This window comes from Andrena cerasifolii, chromosome 5 (genome assembly GCF_050908995.1).
Source record: "Andrena cerasifolii isolate SP2316 chromosome 5, iyAndCera1_principal, whole genome shotgun sequence".
NCBI classification, from domain to species: Eukaryota; Metazoa; Arthropoda; class Insecta; order Hymenoptera; family Andrenidae; genus Andrena; species Andrena cerasifolii.
The window spans coordinates 16,515,025-16,534,486 of NC_135122.1; the positions used below are offsets into that span (position 1 = coordinate 16,515,025).

At 49.1% G+C, this 19,462-nt stretch overlaps 1 protein-coding gene across 1 annotated transcript in view; it reads right to left on the bottom strand.

The window, feature by feature from the left end:
- The window catches only part of Oct-tyrr (Octopamine-Tyramine receptor), a 60,514-nt gene extending 47,023 nt beyond the window's left edge, over positions 1-13,491 (bottom strand). The window contains exon 1 of the mRNA XM_076812106.1: positions 13,367-13,491. The gene's annotated coding sequence lies outside the window, so the exon portion shown is untranslated. The remainder of the gene's footprint in view (positions 1-13,366) is intronic.
- Positions 13,492-19,462: the final 5,971 nt, after the last annotated feature.

Sequence of the window (19,462 nt, forward strand, 5' to 3'; positions counted from 1 at the left end):
CCCATTACCAAAGTGTGTATATATTTCCCTGGCACGTTTCGCGCCCAAGCTTATCGGCAACGACACTCTGCGACTCGACGGAGAGATCCTGTCGCCCCTCGAGACACGATGAAACCTCCCCGATGGTTACTAATTCAATGGGGAGGGGCTGGAGAGCTTGAGCAAACGGAGCTAAAACGAGCGGGCGTGCCGTAAAGGGTGACCATTTCGAAAAACGAAAACAATCGCCGAAACGGCGGGAGATCCTCGTTCCGATACAACAGCGGCGCAGTTACAGGGCGTTTCCGCTTTATCGTTTCACAGGGAACGTTGCCCGGAGATCCCTGTCGCGGAGCCTTGCGTTTTTACGGTGGCCACTATTCCCTCCCTTATCCGCCGACAATGAAGCCGCGGGTGCGAGACGCGTTTCGACGAGTGGATGACGAGCCTTGCCGAGCCAAAGGTTCCGCGGTGTCGTGCACGAGGGGAGGGGGTAGTTGGACGTTGATAAGGAACGTCTTCCAGCTACTTGAAGATGATTGCGCCGAAGTCACGGGACGGATGCTCCGCCGAGAGTGGCGCGAGTGTCTGCGCGGGGTGTAGGTGAATCCGTGGTGCACTCCGGGGGGGTGCAAAGGTAAGTCGAAAGCGAGTAATAAATTGTCGAGAACGATATTTCTATTCATATCCGAGCTCACGAAGCTCGTTCTTTCGCCCGCTGTCGGAGCTGCGTAGGGATTGTCAGGTATTTCAATTCAGAGAGGGTGAGATAAGATCTCTCGCTAAAGGCGGGAAATTCGCGAAGCGTTTCCGAGAAGTGAAAGCTCGAGGAGGGTCGGCTACAATCCGTGCATCTTTCCCAGGATTGTAGCGCGAACTTGTCCCCCGTTGTTTCGTTGTAATAAAGCGGTATTCCTCTGATATTACTCCATTCGCAGAGGAATCCCGGGAATGAGGCGCGATTACATAGCTGGCATAGCTCGGCGGTGCTGCGTAAGAAAGAGTGAGCGCGTGTTCGACGGGCGAGCGAAATTCCACGAAGATGATTTAATTCGAGCCCCCGAAGGGCTGTTCCCCCTCGCGGTAGTGCTCTACCCCTTTGACGATGGAAATTCGACGGAGCTACAATCGCCGTCGAACGGCGACCAGCTCAAAGGGCAGGAGAGAGAGAGAGAGAAAAAAAGAAGGGAAAGAGGAGGAAGGAAAAGCCGAAAGCGGTGCAGGCGTTTGGAAATTCGAGTTTAAACGATCCACTCGACGGAACTCGACGTTTATCACCGTTCTACCGAGACGAGCGGAATAATTAATTTCCGTGCCATTAATTTTACAAAGTATCCTTGTAATCTCACGCGCACGCCAGCTATTTCGTATTCCATAATTCTCCGCGCGGAAAGTATTCCATAATGGCCGGGGGCGCGGGAGAGCGGCGCCGCGATCGTCAGCTTTTTCCCGCACCCTCTTGCACGCTCCGAAGCCGCGGAGGAAGTCCCTAAGAGGCTTACCAAATACGCCGCGCAAACGGGGGAAATATAGGAATCGAGTGTCGAAAGTAATGCCCCTGCTCCTTCCGTTGGCCGTGTCGAGCGAGCGACGGAATAGGGCCACGGGACTCGAGATCCCTGGGAATAATAGCCAGCAGCCAGTAGCGCGAGTCAACGTGCAATCGAAGTCTGACGACAAACCAGGCTCCACCTCTAGATCCTCCGGGATTTTAAGTACGCGCGTGGAGATGATGCTGGATCGAGAACGGGCTGTCGATCCTCTCTCCAAGCTTCTCTAATTAGCTACGCGGAGGCTATATCTGGGAGTGCGAGGGAGTGGACGCAAACATCTCGCGGCTCAAGTTCAAAGCGCCGTGCTTACAGACACCGAGTGGCTGTAAAGGTAGGCGCGATTTAACTTTGACCCGTCAAGTGTGAGGGAAAAAGAGGACCCGAGACGGGACTCGAGGGCCCCATCGATGAATATGTTCCTAAGGCGACGGGGGACGAAAGATTGAAAGCTCGATGGAAAAAGCGGGATTCCTGCCACAGCAGACTCTTAAGCTCGACGATAGATGTCTTTGACAGATTTTTTCGGGCAGAAACGCTGGAGAATCGCCACCGGCTAGACTGCTCCGGTATTCATGCTGGTCACGGACTCTTTAGGGGCCGCAAAAGCTCGTTTCACCCCCTCCTGGTTCCCTTCGGGAGTAATGAATGAAATTGACGTAAGCGCACAAACGAGCCGACCGGCTGCAAGTTAAACGGGCGAGGACGCGCGTCCACGCACGGTCGGTTACACGCTGATCAAGTTAAAGCGCCGCGTCGGCGAGTTATTATCGGGTGGGTGCGGTACTTAAGTTAACGCCGCCGTTCACCGTGTAATTGTGTCCCGATAAATTTCGCGACCTCGCAGGCTCCTGGTCCGCCGGTGATCTCGCGTGGATCAATCGATCCTTTCGCCCTTTTAATTGCCCCGTGCTCGGGCCAGATGAAGATAACGAACGCGCGGTGGCACACTTCACCGCGGCAAACCGCGGAAACGAGCGGGATCAGCCCGGACAAGCTGGACGCGCGGTGGATAAACCGTGCCCGACAACTCGGGTACAATGCACAGCACGGTGTAAAGCAAACTTTTGGGGGCAAATTAATGTTTCCTTAACATACGCTGTGCAAACTCCGTCTGCACCGCGGCTGATAAGCGTCGCGCGCGTACACCGCCGACCGCCCGGGATTAATTTTTCAGCGAAAATGCCTGCGACGGTGCGCCACGAGAGACCGCGGTAGCTTCGGCTCAGGCCGACATTAAATTTGGATTTCTTAATTCGGATTTCGGGCGCCACCATCCGCCGAGGCGTTCGACATTGTCGCGCGGTGGAAAGGGGTCGGACGAGCTACCCTTCCGTCTCATTCGTGCTTTCATGCTTTTCCAAGACGTTAAGCTATCCGAAGTGGGTACCTGCGCAAACTATCCCGGCAGTTATTTTGGTAAAGGAACGGGCAGAGGTCGGTGTTTACGCGAAGCGCGTCGAAGGTAGAATTCATGAGAGGATTCTACGGGAGAGTGGCTGTGGTGATTTATTCGGGGATCACGAATAGAAATGCGATTCAGCCCGTGTTTCGGTCGGAATATTTTGCTCGCTACGCGCACGGCTGCGTCGCCGTGGCCCGACCGAGATAATTCGATTCGTTTGCGAGACTTTCCTCGGTAATATCCCCGGCGACTCCGATATTCGCGACACGACGAGCGCCCGACGTCCCCCGCGGCAGAAAGCGTAGCCGAGCCTTGCCGATAAATCACCCCCCCCCCATTATTTCCCCCAAAATATACCGCGGCGATATTTGAGCGATTGAGTCGGCCGATACAGATTGAATATCGCCGTTCATTTCCGGCCGATTAAGCACTCGGGAAAGTGGAACGCGATTGGCGCCCGCTCCCGATCCTCCAGCGAGCTAAATTCGCGACGGGGAACAGCTTTTTCGTCAATAATGAGATCTCCGAGCGTGACGTCCCCCTCCGCGGCCGGGACAATGGCGAAGGGAATGTGCTCTCGCGGTTTCCCGCGTCTACTGCTCGCGGTCACATCGATTTTTCACCGCGCCGGTAATTTCCCAGCGCACTAACGTAAGCGTCTCGCGGATCGGCTACCCATCGCGTGCAGCTCGCGCTCAGCCGGGTAGGAGATGCGATCCCGGGTCGCTTTCAGCGCCAGAATTTCCCGCGGCGCCGAGAACACCACGGTTCGACGCGCATTTCCCGCGGAGGAATGCGACGTTCCCGAAGCTACGACCTCGTTGCAGCGGGAATCGAAGCAGTCGCTGTTTCCAAGCGCGCGTTTTCCATTGTGCCTGAGTTGTTTGAAGCAGAATTTGCGCGGGGATCGTGTTTCACGCGAGCGCGGAAGGGGATGCTTCAACTGTCGGGCCTGCCAGTACGCTTAATTATGCGAAGGATCGGGAGAGTCGCTTGACAAAAGTGACAGACCAGTCAAGGTGGATGAAGAGAAGCGTGGCTGTGGGTGGGATGAGTGTTCCACGCGGAGTCAGGCTACGCGAGAGACTATCTTCGTGGAAAGAGCAGCGCGCGATTACAATAGACGGCTCACTTCCAGCTAATCAACCGCCATCGGTGCACATCGCTGCCGCCGCTGGCGATCCTGAAGAACGTGTTATCAGCGGCTGAGCGTGGGCTCGCGCGTTTGCATAGAATTACGCGAGCCCCCTTCTTCCCTGTGAAGGGAGGGCTTAATGAAAATTCGACCAGCTTCTAACGTCGGCGAGGAAAGAAAGGAGAGAAGCGTTTCCTCCCAGGGTCTCGGGCGACGACAGATCGGCCAACGAGGAAAGGGAGCCTCTCTGGCCGAAACGGCAGCAATTTCGTCGCGATTTCGTTTGAAGGGAGCAGGAGCAGCCGAATTAACCAGTCGGCGCACGCACGCTTTTTAATTAAAAGAAACACCCACTCCTACCCCGGGCTGACAGTTTTTTTCCACGCGTCCCCCGGCTCCGCGGCCACCTCTCCCTGCACTCTAATTAATCATTCCACGTACGCTTTCATCACGCGCAATTGAAACTCCAAAGCGGCGGGATTATCGTAAAGCGAGCCAGGGAATCTCGCCTCGACTGCGTCGCGGTGCATTTGCGATCGCTCTATCAGACAAAGAACGAGCGGGAACGGAACGGAACGGGAACCGTGGCCGCGTCAGGTTTAATCAACCGCGTGGAGGATAACAATTTAGTGCTCTCGCGAAGTAGCGGCGCCGGGGAAATTAATTTCATTAATTTAATATGAACGATGAAGAAGGGACTGCCAATGCAGGCATTTAAGGGGGAACACCACTGTGACCGCCGGAAAAGTAAGCCATTTTTAAGATTTTTTTTTAGGAATAATTTACAGCTTTCGTAGAAAAATTTTATTACCTACCTTTAGTACGCTGTCTTAAGAGATTATACAAAAAAAATCAATAGGAAAACATCCATAAATTTTAATATATTAATTAATCTTCTAGACCACCCCACGCGAGCTGGTCGAAAGTGTAACTGTGGAACAGCAGGTCCGATATCAAATTTGATTTTTTTCTTATAAACTATATGAGTGTAGTTTCCGTTGTACGTACCGATTTCTTAAACAAATTATATTTGTAAAAATGGTGCGCTTTACAAGAAAAGTTTCAAAAATCCTCGAATAAGATAGACAGTTTTTCGAGCGTATTTCAAAACATTTCTTTTCAATCAAAGAATCCGTACGTACAACGGAAACTACACTCATATAGTTTATAACAAAAAAATGAAATTTGATTTCGGACCTGCTGTTCCATAGTTACACCTTCGACCAGCTCGCATGTGGGGGTCTAGAAGATTAATTAATATATTAAAACTTATGAATGTTTTTCTATTTATTTTTTTCTCTATAGTTTCTTAAGACAGCGTACTAAAAGTAGGTAATATAATTTTTCTATGAACGCTGTAAATTATTCCTAAAAAAAAATCTTAAAAAAGGCTTACTTTTCCGGCGGTCACAGTGGTGTTCCCCCTTAAAAACCACCCGTCGTCTTTGGAAAACACCAAGGCGACCTTGGCGTGACCTATTTCACAGCGGCTCGGAAAAAATTAACTTGATTACACAATGTCTCCCTCGAGACCAACCGAACCCTAAAAAAAGTCCAACATTCCGCAGGTCGCTTGGTCTCAGAGAGGTTGGCCCGGGGACGCTCTTAATTTCACACCCTGCACATTACTTAATTGACCGTGCTTAATGTCGAAGGATTAATACGAAAGGCGGGATTAAGAGATCAATTACTGGGACACAAGATAGTCGATAGGAGGCGCAGATAGGACCGTAAATTCGTGTTACGCTCAAAGACCAAGGAAGCGTCCTCGGAAATCCATGTTTCACGCTTAGTTCCTCCTGCGCTTCGATAAAGAATACTCGCTTTCAGACGGTAATGGGGTCGTTTGCTAACCCAGAGCCACAGAGACGGCGAAACGAAAGCTAGCCCCGGCGACGTTAAATCGTCGCCGGCGAGGAAAGATTAACGCCCCCCAAACCCGCTTAATTTTCGGCGGCTGAATTTTCTTAAACCGTGTAATCACGCGTTTCGCTTTCACCGCTGGGCCGCGCGCGGCAGAAGATCAGAGAGGGTGGTGGTGCGAACGCACTATTACCCCGTAATTGGCTACCATTACGTGAAATTTATGCGACCGCTTGTTGAGTTAGGGAGAGCCGTACGTCGACCACCCCCATTTGCATGGGCCACGCCACCGACGAATGCGAAAGAATAAAGTAACCCACCCCCGTATCCTACACGAGAACGTGCAAAGACAGAACGCCCACGAAACCGCGCCATTAAGCCTCCCGATAGCCTTTCTTTATTGGAAACGCTATGCAGCGTACCCGCAAACCTATTAGTTACTCTAACGAGCTCAGAAGTACAAACAGAGAATCGCGTGGGAACCTCTTCGTTTATATAGAGTGAAATGTCGCGCGTCGCGAGTTCATGCCCGTTGATATGCGGAGGTAGGTAAATTGTTCTCCCCCGCGACATGCAAACAATAAGTGCACCATCAACTTTTTTTCGCGAGTACATGTGGAGAGGGTTGCTTCGAGGATCTGCGGAGAGCTGGAATTCATCGGTCGTAAGAACGAGTTAGGGTACGTTATGTTGTATGTATATTTTTGGTGTGTTTATAGGGAGCTGTGATAATAGTACAGTTTCAGTCGCTGAAGGTTTCGCAAAGATGAACTATTTAAACGTGATTGATTCCGAAGAAGAATTATTATTATCTTCAAGTTCGGTTAAACGGTACAGAAAAAGTCGAAAAGCCCGAAAAGAGGCGAATATTTGTGAATTTTTTTTGAAGAAGTGGAAGCGTATATTTTTACAAAACTTTTTGCACAAAACTCTGCAGACGCCAACTTCACTGCGAAATATTTATGTAAACAAACGAAATAAATAAACAACAAAGATTTTTTCTTGTAATTCAAGGGTGGTACAATCTACCCCCAAAAGTTCGAAAACGTTAATTGTTTATTCCATTACAAAAACCATCACCGAAAAGCGACCGAATTTTCGGCCGAGACTTAGAATGTCCTCTTGAGTAGCGAGCGTAGCTCTGCTCGCTATTTCAATGTAAACACTTCCCTTATAAATCTATAGAACGTATTCCTACGCTTCGGTCTCATCACGACTCCGATCGTTTATCCCAGCTCCAACATACAGTGACTCGCATTAATATTCGGACACTTTTTAAAATCGCATAACTTTTTTAGAATTGGTCCAAACGACTTGACTTTTTTTTTTGAGAAGCTAGAAGGATTAGTTTGCTAAATGAATAAGGTCGAAAATCGCTGATTTCGGGAATTTTCACGATTCTCGACCTTATTCTGCGATCTTTAAACGTTCGTAGCTCGGAGCAACGTTAACCGATTTTCATGAAATTTTAGACACGTATATAACTTACTTAAATCTACAAACGGGTTTTTAGAATTTTCATTACAAGCTCACAAAAAAAAGTTTAAAAATCGACCTTTACTATTCTTTTCGCTATTCCAACCAAATACATTTTTTTTCAAAACGACGAAACGCGTTAGTTAGCAAACTAATCCTTCTAGCTTCTCAAAAAAACTCAACCTATTTGGACCAATTCTAAAAAAGTTATGCGATTTTAAAAAGTGTCCGAATATTAATGCGAGTCGCTGTAAGCGTGCCTTCGCTTATTAAAGAATCCTCGAGGTTTCTTCCATTTCCTTTCCACAGCTTTTGTGAAGCACTGATCCCTGCGATTTAAGCAAATGCTTCCTACCCCAAAACTTTTCCGAATTGTGTTAGGTCACCACCCAGTCTAACTCGCACTTTTCTGAGTATCCCTCTGTGTTTTTACCCCCGCGAATGAACAACAATCTTATTAGAAGCAAAATTCCTTAATCAATTCAATTCATTAGAATCGAAAGTCGTAGAGCGCCAACTGTGTCTCGCAATCTTTGTGTCATCGAAACTAAAGGTCATCTTCAGAATCTTTATCCTCGCCGTTAACTTCCGCGGCCCGGCCATTCGTTACGCCGGTTCTTCCTTTAAATTAGCTCCCGGATAATTCGACTAACAAAACGGTCTGGAAAGCAATTTGCAGCGAGCGAAATTGGTCGCGTTTCTTTCGTCGGGCACAAGGATAGCCCGCCGGAGGAACTTCCGCAAATTCGCTGGATAAGAAGACAAAGGGCGACGAGGAGAAACAGGCGAACAAAGACCCGTTTCATTCACCAGGCAAATATTTACAAGCGGAGTTACGTCAATTTGTACCGTCCGCGGGCTGCGCGACAAAAAGAAAATATTAATTCCGACTGGCCTTTTGTTGCTGTCCAATTGTGCCGCGCTTCTGCCTTCAACAGGCGTTCTTAATAATTTCCACGGCGACGACGTCCGCGACGCTCGCCGGATGCGACACACGCGGGTCCATCCGTTCCGCGCTATTTACACGGGGCCTGAATGAACGTCAATGGCACGGAAGTGGTCGCGGCTGGAACACAGATCGACGATCTGCTGGCAGCCGATGAGACACCCGAGTTACCACTTACCTTGTTAAAAGCTATTTTAACTGTTGCAAAACACGCCACTATTTACGCCCTTATTTCTCGGTGAATTTAACGGAGCGCGGTCTCGTTACGTAAATAACGGCCAACGTACAATGAGAGAGCCGATCGCCTGGATAAGTTCGAGAGTTGAAACGACGCTTAAGCAGGAATTCGTCACCGGCAGGTACAGCTTAAAGGAGCCCGAGAGAAATATTTTTCTTCTAAGAAAAAGAAAGCATAGCTGCGATGGGAAAAGTTTAATATCGTGCCCGGCTGGGTAATACGAAAGACCAAGTTCAAAGGGTGGGACAAACTGGACCGTGTAAGCACCAGGATCTTCTCCTACGGGTGTAGCGCGCGCTGTTACGCAAGCGAGTACAGGGTGTTGCAGAAATATAGGTGTAATCTAAATCGCGTGACACAGCTGGTGGAACGAAAGGTCTTACGAGCCTACGAGCTAATGGTTCCTGAGACATTCAAGCTTTCGCTGCGAGAAGAAGCAAAAAGGATCGCTGCAAATTGGAGAAACAATAAGAAGCATGAATTCGCGACCTCTCAACGAGTCCCTGTAGCATTGAGGAAGCAGACAAACCTGGACCACAACAATGCCCAGTATCTAGTACTAAATATTCACAGAACTCTCCCTAGGCATCAGCCAATCCGCTGTACAGTCGCTCAAAGGACCATTGTCTTACGACCTAAAGAACGGGGGGCCAAAACGATTGGTTCGCAGGCCCACAGTTTGTTAGGGCCGTCTGATCTGTTTCGCCAACTACTACTGAACCAGCTCGGCTCCCGTCAGTTCTTCGCGACCCACCCGGTGCGAACGCAGCTCTTTCGCGCGACAAATATGGCCGACTGTCAGACGCATCAATCTGCGCGGTGGTTCGCGAATAATGGAAACGGGAATGAGAATTCGAGACGAATTACGGGGCCATCGATCAAACGGAACCGGACTTCGTTACGGCCGGAGCGAGCCGCCAGAGGCTGCGGCGTATCTTCGTGGCGATTTTAAAGAATCCCGAGCCCCGACGAGCGATATTTACGCGTCTCTGGCGGCTGCTCCTACACGATCGGTTATTTATAAAGCCATTCACGATAATCAATAACCTATGCCGCTCCCCTGGCCGCGGGGCGAAAATTCACTAACACCTCGAAACACTTGCAAAACCTCCACTCTTCTCCCCCTCTATCTATCTCGGACGTTTGAGCCAGAGGGCCGGGGAATATTTATCGAAACCTGACGCCAGAGACACGCCACGTAAAGCCCATAAATTCCTGGCCTCGGTGATTCGCGTGGGTTAAAGATATCGAGGAGTTACCCCTTACCGTGCATCGTGAAATCCCTCCTTACCCGCGCGTACACTCCCCCGCGGGACATGCTTATTAAATGCTAACGCGAATCCGGGGGGATCGGAGATTCGATGCGGCGGGCACGGATTGTGCACCGGAGCGCGTTTAAGGGCTGCCCAGATATTAACGATTTCGGCCGGTCCGGTGGACTTGTCGTCTGTTCGAGGGTCCCTGCGTACGTGTAGAGGAGCAAACACCGATGGTACATATTCCGGCGGACCGATGTGGAATCCATGGAAACCGGTAGCGACGTCGAGGCCCGTCGCCTGGGAACGCGGTCCGATAAAAGGCACGGTGCGGCTCTTGCGTTCCATCGAATCGAGGGGTGTAATAGCTCCTTGGCTGATATCGCCGACGTTCTCTTTACCGCAGTGAAATTCGGACAGAACCGAGGAGGCAGGGGCCTTCGGTCGAGAGCTGCGCCGCCCAGCCTCTTCCCTAACGAAGCGACGGCACAAAACCGAACTTTGTTTCGCCCGGTGTGCAGGGATACGCGGGGGCCGAACGGCCGACCGAAAAGCATCTCCTCTCCTCCGCTCCGCTTTCTGTGCCATTAATCCGGTCGCGCGCGGCATAAAGGCCGCGCGCGCCAGCGACATGCAAGAATAGCTACAGGAATCCTCCTAACGAGACAAGACGGGACGAGCATTATTTCCTGTCAGCGAAAAATACTCCGCGCCGTAACAATGAAATATCTATTCTGTGTAGCGCGGCCGAGATACCCGCGGCAGCTCGCGTGTGTCACCGCTGAGGCGTAACGAACCGAAAAAGGAACACGGGCGAAACGTCATTCTCTAGGCATTTGTTACATTTACTTTCCCTCTCTCTTCCCCACCATTCTCAGCCCAACGCGCCCGCTTTCCGCTCGCGCGTAAACAACGCTCGTTTTCTCTGCGCGGCACGGGACCAGAGACTTTTGCGAAATTTCCTCGGAACTGTGACACCTCAATTACTGCAAAGTCTCGGGGACTGAACCTCGCCGTTTGAGTTTCGATCTTTGCGCAGTTCGGTTAATTAAGTTCGAGACCGAGCCTAAGCAGAGGAATACGTGCCTGAGATTTCAGTGCTGTGCTCGGTCGAGATAAAAGACGACAGCTCTCGCATCATTCGGCTCTAGACTTTAATCTAGCCTGATAGCGGAGTAACAGCTCTTTTGGAGGAACGAGGGATTACGGCGCTAAGTCAGCCCCACGTTTCTTTTTATTTACTTCCACCAGAGCTTTTCTTCCTCAATGAGAAGATTGGAAGATGCGGGAGACGTTAAAGGAGGAGTAACAAACTGCCGGCGCAACATGTAAATGAGTTGGGAAAGAGTTCCTCGCAACTTTATAGGCGAGTGGAAGAGCGTGTGATACCTCGCGGAGATTACCTGGCGGAGCAGTATCTTTAAGTAATAATAAAATGTGGCTTCTTTTAATGAGACTGTCTATCACGATCCTCCAACACGCGGCTTGGCTCGGCGCAGCCTGTATTGTTCTGCTTTCTTTTTTTAATCTAGAGACTGTCGGTTGGATGGAGTTGCACGGCGAAAAGTATCAAGGACGGGAGGTGGAAGCGGGTTAAATAGTTGACAGTAATACTGACACCGCCACGCTGCGCTGCCTCCTCATCTATTTCCGCGTTACTTTCCTCGGCGATAACGCTCCGTTATGCTCCACTAGAAACGTTACACCGCTGGTCGGGGGCGGGCGTTTAGCTTTTATTGTAATGTTACGTTCACCGAAGCGGTCTGTTTATTTCATGCGAGCGAATGGAAAACAGAGAACCTTTATTGCGCCGATATACCGACGAGGGTATGGCTCGCCTCGTCCCTCGGCCGGGCAGTACCCGCGGATTTAAGTTGCGCCGCGCGAAGAACTTTAGGCGGCGGGTATCGCGGGTTCGATTGATCGAAAACCGCTCGAGCCGAACTTGCGACCGCGGTTAACTGGCTAACTATATTTTTACGGAGGCGCCTATATATATAATCCATAGAATATTTACGTAAGAAACTTGTTTCGGATCAAAGGTGGAGGGGGCAGCCTCTCGGGGCAATCGAAGAAAAGCAATACTCTTAACCGATCGACTAAATACTTCAACTTCTCGACGAGTTCTGTTCCTCCCCCCCTCGCCCCTCGTTTTCCATTAATTTAACTTTTCCACCCGAGTCAAGACCGTCCGAGAGTGCAGAGAGTCTGTGAAACGCGAAGGGATAATGGCACTGTTCTCGCGAGGATAAATATTGCTCCGACGAAGGAAACGTTTCACCGCGGACTACGCGCGGTCCGCGTTGATTAACGCGCTCCGCTGAAACGGGAGTAAACCAGCCGGCGCATTGAAACCTTTAAACGAGGAGGAGATCGGTTAGCGCCGACCAGGAAACGGGGTAAACCGTCTCTCCCGCAAACGACACCTTTCTCAAAAGCATCCCCTTTCTGAATCCGCCACGAATCCCGGCGTGCAATCCCTTCGCGCCTCTTTGATCTTCGACGCAGAGAGAGATAGGGGGAGGGAAGCACACAAAACGGTTTTAATCATTTCACACGTACCGCCGAGGCTTACACAAAACGCCTCGAACGAGGCAAGGGTAAGCGGAGACCGCAAACTGCCCAAGGATCCACTTCGTACACACGACGGAAAAGTATCTCACCCTCGACCCACCCACCCCCCCCCCCCCCGCTGACATCGCGAGAGCTCCCCAGGGACAAATAACGCTTCCGCCGAGATGCACTGTGCGTAAACCGCGAAATCTCTTTGCACTCCCCTGGCACATTAACCAGCCACAATTCCCCGGCTCCTCTACCCTCCGCTGCGGCGAGATCTATCTCGCGATCGAGGGCCGAGCCGGCAGGAATTCATGATCGAGGAGGACCGTGAATGAGACGCTTCTCTGCGGGAAAAACGGGGCCACCGACTGAAGATGCATCCGACTTCCACGATAATAATTTCCTCCCTCGAGCTCTCCCTGTTCTCCTTTCTTTTTTTTTTTATAATTAATCGATAACTGGTCGATGATTGCGCGCAACCCCGTGGCAAACATCGTTTAAATCCAAGCCCACGGGGCTGGTCTGTCTGCTCAAACATCGCCTAATGTCTCGCTAAATATGGACAAGGGGTACGTACAGCGAGGAAACTGTCACCAGAACTTACGTCACAGCGAGCCGCACAGGATCATAATAAAAAGCGCAACTAAGTGCAAAGTTGGAGGGTTGAGAGGGAGAAAGTTCTCACTTCTGTCGCGATCAGAGCGTCTTGCTTGTTCCCGCGAACACACGGTACCACACAAATCATAGACAAGCCGAGGGGAGGAGGGGGGTCGGGAGGTTGTTCTCCACGAGATAGAGATTCGTCTCGCGCGAGATGCGATCGGTCCGCCCGCGGACACGTTTCGCACAGCCGTCGGATCGCGTTGACATCTCGCGGTGGTGTACAGGACGGACGCGGCCAGGTGTCACGCGACGATAGGGGTGCCGATTTCTCGTGTATGATAATGAATCTCGCGTACCTGAGATCGGTGGATCGGTGGTGCAGGGCGCGGCGGCATGGTCCCGTCGCAACACAGCGCCGTTCGACGAGCACTGAGCAGCTATTCTGCGCCAACGGGGTTGCGTCGACGTCGAAAAGACGTGAACGGTCGCCCCTCGCTGCTCTCCCTCCTCCCGCCAATCCTCCCACTCCACGTACTACCGACGCCACTCTTCAGGGTACTCTCACACGTATCCTCAACCCCTCGGCCGCTCGCTCTCTCTTCGTCCCTCTCGCCTTCGCCGGTTCGCGCTCCCTTGCGCTCTTTCCCGCTCGCTCCCGCTGTCTCCAGCTCTCTGTTACGTCCTCGAGGCAGCCACCCCCGTGGCACATGCGCGGATCCCCCCCTATGCAACAAAACTCTCCTCGGTAGTGCTGCGAGAATTGGGAAAAACGGTCCGAGGGAAAAGGAAGAAGCTACCAGAACAGAGGGGAGAATACGAAGTTCCGGGGGGGCGGTGTTTTCTGAAAAACGTATGTTCCACGTATCTGCCCCTGTCGTTTTCTACCCCCGCATCTTGTAACGCCTTTCTCGATCTATTCTCCATCTCACCGTCTCGTTCCATCCGTCGCTGTTGAATTCGTTGAACTCCTGTGGTCTCCTTCTTCGCCTCTCTTGACGCCTCTTCATTTTTCGGGGCAACGGGTGGCTCACTCGCAACCCTCTGTCACGCGACGCCGAAGCACGCCTGCGAAACGCGTGGCTGCTCCCTCCCTCGCCCTCGCGACCACGTTTAATTCGATGCATCGTCTGTTTGCTCGCGCTTCTGGCTCCGCGGCAGAGATTTCCGGCGGGCTTTTGTTGCTCGGGGTCGCGGACCAGAACACGCGACGATTCGCCCACGCTGTTTTACTGCTTCTGTTTTTCCCGCTTCCGCGATCCCTCCCCCGTCGCCGTTTCCCGTTCCTGTTCGCTCCCTCGTGCCTGTGTGCGCACCTCGGTTATGAAACGTGGCTTTCAGCGTGGCTTTGCAGCCAACTCAGGTACCCTAAATAGCTGGACGACCCTACTTGGTTTCAGATTCCTCGAGCGAACGACGAAGACGAATGATCTGTAAAAGAAACCCCCGTCGCACAGTGGTACGTGAGGATATTTTTTGTTCAAATCACCCTACAGGTCGTAATTTTTCAGAAAACTTGACGATGTTTTTTTTAAATCCTTCGCAATTAAATTGTCTATCGATCTGTCCGGCTGAAATTTTGAATTTCGTTGCTGATTTTTTTATATTCAGCGAATTATACAACACTTTACGAAGATCAGTATCTGTCGGCTTTTTTGGCCGCCTGTTCCGAATTTAAAGTCAGATTTTCGAAATTGAAGGCGGTGAATCCAATATGGTGAAGCAAAATTTCAGAAATTGGGCTTATTCGGAAGAAACACGGCGCGTCTAGATTTTCAGGGACGCTGATTACGAATATGAGGTAATTATTATAAAGATCCAATTTTTCATTTGTACCACAAATCTAATAATGTAGATCAAATTGTAAAATTGAAAATCTCATCTCATAAATGTGTACGCGATTTTGCATATATAAGCCTATTCGTCTGTGTTCATACGCGTTCTTATAGTTGACTTTTCGGATTCAATATTGATGAGCAAGATTTTTAATGTTTGATATTTTTAGAAGGCCTGATTCACTTAACGTTTTTATCCCAGTTGCCTTTAGAAATCCGATTTTATTACGTGCAATCTTGTTTGAGGAGCAGGATTTGTGCTTCTGGAAATTAATCTCTGCTTTTTTGTTTGTGTAGGGTAAACCAACCAGTGAATGACCGAACTGTTGAATCTATGGACCTTTGAGATTAATACTTGAATATATTTATGTATAACAACAAAACAACTGTTGAAATTGCATTTACATTTATTTTTCTTGAAATTTCTATAAAAATAATTACTTAATCTTATCGTAATTAAAAAAAAACAGTTTTAGAATGCAAAACGTGTAGAAGCCCAGTAAATGACCGCATACTTTTAATAAGAATTGTACTTATTAATGTGTGCTTAATACACGTAACCAAAAATATACGATATTAAAAGTGCAACATATAATAATATTTAAATTTATAATTGACATTTCTTTGCCTAATGGTCATTCACTGGTATGCGATCAATTACTTGTTGGTTTACCCTACGTGTTTAAAAATATCAAACATTAAAAATCCTACTCATCAATATTGAGTCAGAAAAGTCAACTATATTCGGCATATTGGATTCACCACCTTCAATTCCGAAAATCTAACTTTAAATTCGGAACAGGCGGCCAAAAACGCCCACAGATACTGGTCTTCGAAAAGTGCTGCATAATTAGCTAAATATAAAAAAATCAGCAACGAAATTCAAAATTTCAGCCGGACAGATCGATAGAGAATTTAATTACCAAGAATTTAAAAAATATATCGTCAAGTTTTCTGAAAAATTACGACCTGTAGGATGATTTGAACAAAAAATGTCATTATGTACCACTGTGCGTCGCCTAGAATGTGAACAAACATCGCGTTAATCCTCTCGCTCGCTCCTATGTCTCCGTCTCCGCGACAAGCTCCGATCGGTCGCGGAAAGGGATCGACATTCATTGCTTGCCGCCGACGATCGATTCGCGATAAGCTGAAATTACGCGGCCAGATGAACCCGCAACTCGCGGCCTCGGAGAAGCGTATTTACAGACACGCGACGTTATTGCGAGCCCGAAGAAAAGGAGCGATCTCCAGAGAAACCGTAAGCATTTAAGTAGGCCGTAATTCGTTAACCGCGCCGGAGAGAATTCCATACACCGTGTTCTTCTGTTGCCGCCGCGGAACATCCTCGCTCCGCTTCTCTATCAGAACATCATTACCATCCCGGAAGCATTGTTGTTTCCCCAGTAATAAATATTACATTGCGACGCTGTCGCTGGGCGGCGGGAAGGTGAATAGGAGGGAAGAGGGCACGGGGGAGAGCGGGAAATGAAAAGGTATTTCAACGTCAGGAGGTACATAGGTACGGGTGAGCATGTCTTTTAGCCCGTGATCACTCTGCGTCCTTTATATTCCGCGGAATTCGCCTAAACAGACAACGGTTCCGGAGGGTTCTGCTCGGCGCGGCGTCGAAACAATACGGATCGAGCCTGAATTCGCCATAAGCCGGCAACGGGTTTTACATTGGACTGGGCATGGGAGAGGTCGAAGGGTGTTCCCTGGCGTAATCGTTCCGTTCTTCTTTTGTTAGACCCGAGAGGATTTCGACAGACTCGCGTGAACTTTCTCGAGCCTCGGCAGAACTGGAGCGAACGCATCGCGTGGCACGTTACCTATCAACGCCGACGTTTCCTTAATTTTAAGTGAATCCACCGAAAGGCCGGCGCGGCATAACGAGCAACCCCCGCGGTAACTTTAAATAGCTCCGAAAAACTTTGCGCCGCGCCGCTGGAGAGAGGGATTACTCTGTTTTATACGGCGAGCAAAAAGGAACCCGTCGGCGCGCCGCGGTTTTCCATTTTTCGCGATTTCCCTTCTGTGTCTCGTGACCTCTCAATTAAGCGCGGCCGCTCAGACCATCCCCGTCTCACGTTTCTCCGGGTTACTGACCTCCGACTGTTGCGTCCAGTAAAGAAGTCGGGGTGTCTCGCACGAAGCGCATTTTTCAATCGGTTTCTCATCGTAAAACCGAGTCGAACAGTGGGAGGACGCTAATTATTTATATCAGCAGTTACGGTCGCGTCGCTGGACGCGACACTCGTGCCCGCGATCGGTCGATTGTTTAAGCAAACACTTTACATCGGGGCTGTTTATCATTGATTGTGAATTAAATTGGCGATGGGCTAATTAAATTTTACTTCTCGGCCCGAGCACCTCGCGCGGATAAATCTCCGCGCGACGAGGCTGTGCCGGCGCGCGGAATGCACGCGCGATCAATCGAGTCAAATCGTTGCCCACAATGACGAATAAGTAGTCCGCTATGAACAATGGGTTTGACAGCGGGGATGATAAACAGCGCGCGGTATCGTTGCCGCGAATCGGGGCGATATTGCCCGCCAACATGATTTAGGGGAACCAGACAGTTCTTAACGGGCAGCGGATAATCAAAACGGGATCGCGGAGGAATCAAAGAGCTTGGTCGTTTCGAAACAATGAACCTGCGGTCGGAGACACGATGCGTTACTCATCATATGCTGCCTAATAGCTGTCTAATAACAAGGTGGGACACGGTTGATCGTCCGTCTCTTAATCCTGATCCAGATTACCTTGCGGAGCTCGTGTATATAACGTCGGAAGACTAAAGAGATTCTCTAGAAACGCGTGCACGTCACTAGGATCTTTAGAAACTGGCAAGAGATTCATTATCGTGTTCGATTTGAAATAATATCGAGTTGGAAGTAACACGCGATGGCCACGTTGACGTAGAATCTTGGAGAGGGTCAGAGCTGAATTTGTAACATTTGTAACCCAACAGAACGCCCTCGAAGGTAAGGGAAAGGATGGTGGCAATGTATTGCACTTCAAACGGCGTCGAAAATATTTCTCCGATCGTGCAGAAACATTTTTCCCCGGCAGCCACAGAAAACACACAATTCAACGTCAAATCCCTAGCTGTGCTGGCGGAAGGTAAACTCTAACTATATCAGCAAATTGTTAGGAGATATACATTCCGAGCCATCCAAAGTATCCAACGACAGTTCCCTTCGTCCTTTCACCCATTCACCCTTCCTCCACTTCATTGCTGCTACAGATCCTTCAGAGACACGCTTTTCACGAAAGGATTCCCTGCCTCACCTACAGGCGAGTAATACTATTCGCCATCACCTCCCCTGCGCAAGACTTATTTCCACATGGAAATCCTCCGCGCTCCGGGCACGGGGGTTTCCGCGAATATCGATAAACCATTCTATCGTTCCGGCTGCTTGAAATCTAAATTCAAAGGCCAATAAAACAAAAAAGGAGGGGATTCTATTCGGAACGCGAAACTGTGAACGGATCGAAGAACTTTTATCCGAGATGAAACATTCATCAAATACTCCCCCTGCTAAGCTTCAGCCCTTCTTTCACATTTCTAACAAGGGAAGATCCCGAACCCGAAAATTCAAAAAATTCTGAAACTTTGTGGATATGTAGAGAATTTTCTCCTGATTACAACGCAACTTCTTTTTTTTGCTGCCCAAAATCACACTAAGGGGGTGAAATTAACCCCTGAAGATTCGGCTATTTCGATTTTATTTTCTAACTCGCAATCTGTAAGAGACAGAAAAGAAATTTCGAGACAGAAGTTACTTCTTTTAATTAGATCTATTATTATTTTCCTAATATATTTTAGAAGAACATTGCTCGTCGTGCAGCTTCAAGTACGTTACAATGGCATCCAAAATTTATTCGATTGTCGAGGAGAATATTTCCGCGATACAACAAAAGTTGAAATTGTATGGAAAAAAATATGGATTATGCTGTTTCATAATTATTTAAACATCCAGTTCAGATTTCACGCGAAACAACGAACTTTAGAAAACATTATTAATATTTTTGTTTAAAACTTTTTTCTAATTGTTTAAACAATTGATAAAACTTTTACCATTTGATAGATCTAATTAAAAGAAGTAACTTTTGTCTTGAAATTTCTTTTCTATCTCTTACAGATTGCGAGTTAGAAAATAAAATCGAAAGATAGCCGAATCTTCAGGGGTTAATTTCACCCCGTTAGTGTGATTTTGGGCAGCAAAAAAAAAAGTTGCGTTGTAATCAGGAGGAAATTCCCTACATATCCACAAAGTTTCAGAATTTTTTGAATTTTCGGGTTCGGGATCTTCCCTTGTAAGTCCACAAGTTGATTCAAGAAATTAGATGCTCTCGCGGGTTCACCCCTCCGCTGTATACCTATTCGAATTCTATCGCGGAACATCCAGAAGACATGCACCAAATAGGAAGCATAAACTCCCAGCTTCGTTTCTAATTTACTGAACTCTGCTAGAGCGATCGCACCGAATTACGCCCAGAAATTTGCCAGTCACCAACTGCTTCCCTGCTGTTCGCGCGAATTTTAATTACGCGCGCCGGACGCGCGGTGCAGGACGCGCACCTTCGTATAAACAGCGACAGAATATTTCATAT